Source organism: Puma concolor, chromosome E1 (assembly GCF_028749965.1).
Source record: "Puma concolor isolate L17-30 chromosome E1, mPumCon1.1.hap2, whole genome shotgun sequence".
NCBI classification, from domain to species: Eukaryota; Metazoa; Chordata; class Mammalia; order Carnivora; family Felidae; genus Puma; species Puma concolor.
Window position 1 is genome coordinate 33,218,665 of NC_141680.1, and position 3,421 is coordinate 33,222,085.

The 3,421-nt window shown below is 35.5% G+C and overlaps 1 pseudogene; it reads left to right on the plus strand.

Annotated features, from left to right (window-relative positions):
* Positions 1-1,257: 1,257 nt before the first annotated feature.
* Positions 1,258-1,347, plus strand: LOC147574254 (U2 spliceosomal RNA; annotated as a pseudogene).
* The last annotated feature ends 2,074 nt before the right edge of the window (positions 1,348-3,421 follow it).

Sequence of the window (3,421 nt, forward strand, 5' to 3'; positions counted from 1 at the left end):
ATTTTCCTAACTGCCCTAGTAAGTTGAGAGATCGGTTTTTCTTCCTGTAGGGATAGTACTTCACATTATAATTAGAATGACCGTACCTCATGTTTTGCCTATGGCAGTCATGGTTTATGGCTCTAATCATGGTATCCAGTTCCATTTAGCGTTTGTCCTAGAGTTTTTATTTTTTTAAGCATAGTGTTATTGATCACCGCATTAAAATAAGCACTCTGCATTTGGTTGATTTCATGTTTACTTCCAGCTTCTGTCATGTTAAGTGGGCAATGCATATGTAGTGAACAGAGTTCTTACTTAAACACATAAGTCACCACTGGTCCATTTTTCATATTCACATTTCTCTTTTCTGGCCGTTTCCACATGGCCAGTAACTAACACCCTATCTCCTTCTTTTGAAAGATAGCATTAAGAGTGCTTGCTGGTGAGCAAGACTGCACTTTATTAGGAGAAGCTAGAGACCGCCAACACCTACTTTTAGGTAGTGATGGAAGAACTGCTTATTGCTGCTGTTTCTTCTGGCTGTTTGGTGAATTGCTGTGGTCCTTCTTTGGGATGTTGGATACACAAAGCATCTGGCCACTAGTTGCACACACTGGGAAACCTGCAAAAATTAAAAGTTAGATATATGTGAAATAGGTATGGAAAATAATTGTTGGAATGTGTTGCTACAGTGATTTTTGTCATTTATTCCATGAGAACTCTACAACAATTTATTTTTTTCATTATGCTTTAAACATTTTTTTCTAATTGTTGGTTGCAATGTGCCAAAGCAAAAAAAGTATATTTAAAAGAGATTAAATATGAATTTCTGTTTCTTAAGATATTGATGAATGGGAAACTTCCATGAGACTTTGTTGAAAATTATTTATGGGGGTTGTCATAATATTAATGAGCATGTGAAAACCAAGAGTCAGAAGTATGGTAAAGAAGCATCAGCCTCTCCTTCAAAATTTAATAGTTACTTTAAGAAGACTACCCTGTTAACAATGATTGGAAACCTACAGCTTTAGAAAGAGCACTTACATTTTATTCTGTGAAGCATGACTTTTCATTTAGATCAAATGACAGTTCTAAATTAGTTTCTTCTGTCATTGACTCCAGCTTTTCCTGTAAATACACTACAAGTAAATTGATAGTTGTTAATAGGATAGCTTCATTAGCAGAAGAACTTTGCAAAGAATTAAACAATATTTTTTTCCCCTCAGGGTCAACAAATGTTTCAAGTAGAACACGAACTTAGATAAATTCAATAATATTGCTTCTCGGCCTTTTGGCTAAGATCAAGTGTAGATAAAATCAATAATAGCTTATTTTTAAATTCCCATTAATGGGATCAAAATCATTCTAAATTATGACATCTGACAGTATTGTGAATACTAGTATAAAGTTAAACATGTCATCATTTAAAATATTTTATGGAGAAAATAGGAACAAACACAGATTTTACTGGCGCACAGTGTGGTGGTAAAAATAACGTTATTAAATTAAGAGGCCCTGGAGCAGAAATGTACTTGAAATTGGTTGTGGTGCATGCATAGTTTATAACCGCATCTAAACAAAATGTGTTATTTAACCAATCAAAATGGAAGTTGTAGATATCAAAATAATGTCATATGTATCCACTTAGAATAAATAAATTACAACTTTATTTTGTAATGAAGATGGTATTAAATTTTTAAAAACTCTTCAGCATGCTTACCTCTTAGTTACTCAACATCAGTCAGAGATGTTTGAATTTTCAATGAATAGCATTAGAAAACAAACTAAATATTTTATGATGGTGATGGTATTAAACTGCTTTAAAAAAATAAATTTTTGATTGCATTTTGTTCAAACTTAATTGAAAATCTTTAATCAGAACATTTAACACATGAATGCCAAAAAAAAAAAAAAACACCGCAGCTTTTTATGTATTTGGCAAGTTTCAGAGAAGAAGACGTTGTGAAATTTATCTCTCAAAAAGGAAAGGAAGGCCGCCTTGGTGGCTCAGTGGGTTGAGTGTCTGACTTCGGCTCAGGCCATGATCTCCTGGTCTGTGAGTTCCAGCCTCGAGTTGGGCTCTGTGCTGACAGCTCGGAGTCTGCTTCAGATTCTCTGTCTCCATCTCACTCTGCCCCTCCCCAACTCGTGCTCTCTCTCAAAAATAAAAATAAACATTTAAGGGGGACCTGGGTGGCTTGGTCGGTTAATTGTCCGACTTCGGCTCAGGTCATGATCTCACGGTCCGTGAGTTTGAGCCCCATGTCAGGCTCTGTGCTGACCGCTCAGAGCCTGGAGCCTGTTTCAGATTCTGTGTCTCCCTCTCTCTCTGCCCCTCCCCTGTTCATGCTCTGTCTCTCTGTGTCTCAAAAATAAATAAACGTTAAAAAAAAAATTTAAAAAAATTTTTGAAAAAAGGAAAGGAAAAAGTGAATGGATAAAACAATAAAAGCCCAGGGGCGCCTGGGTGGCTCAGTCGGTTAAGTGTCCGACTTCGGTTCAGGTCATGATCTCGTGGTTCAGGAGTTCGAGCCCCGCGTGGGGCTGTGTGCTGACAGCTTGGAGCCTGCTTCCGATTCTGTCTCTCCCTCTCTCTCTGACCCTCCCCCCATTCATGCTCTCTCTCTCTCTCTCTCTCAAAAATAAATAAACGTTAAAAAACAAAACAAAACAATAAAAGCCCAAATTGCAGTTTTGCTATTCAGAGTGTGGTCCTAGGCAACACTGGCCTCACCTGTGAGCTTGTTAGAACTGTAGCTCCAACACACCCTGAATCATAGTCTTTGTTTTAATAAGATTCCTGGGGTATTTGTATTTACATTAAAATTTGAGAAGTACTGGTGTAAAATATTTCATTTGGAAATTTGATAATTACATGTGTAATATTTTGACAGATGGTAAGAATACTTTGACACTTTTTTATTGGAAAAATCTACATTCTCCACTAGGATGCTGATGATATGAAATTGAAAACGCCTACAAAGTTGCAATATCTAAATTTGGCAAAGTATACAAAATAACTAAAAAAAAAAATCATAGAGATTAGATGATTGAAGACAAGTATCTAAATGGAAGCAAAAGTACAGTATTTATAAAAGTATTTGTTGTGAGATATTTACAGATCAATAAGATAATAAGTTAGAATGGGGAATAACATCCACTTAGGAGAAGTTGTTTTTGGCTTAACAGATACCTCAATGTCTGCAGAGAGTGATTTTCTCAATTAAAAAAATTATGGTCTACAGGGAAGAGTCAACTGAAAGTGTCAACAACTTTAAATATCATACATATAAAATGCAATATTGAAGATGCTGTGTGAAATTGAATTTAAACAGTTAAAAAATAAGAGCATCTTGAAAAAACAACTTTGAGACAAATACCAGTGACAAGACAATTAGGGATTGTTATGGCTAAGAAACTGATTAAATTAATCTATGCC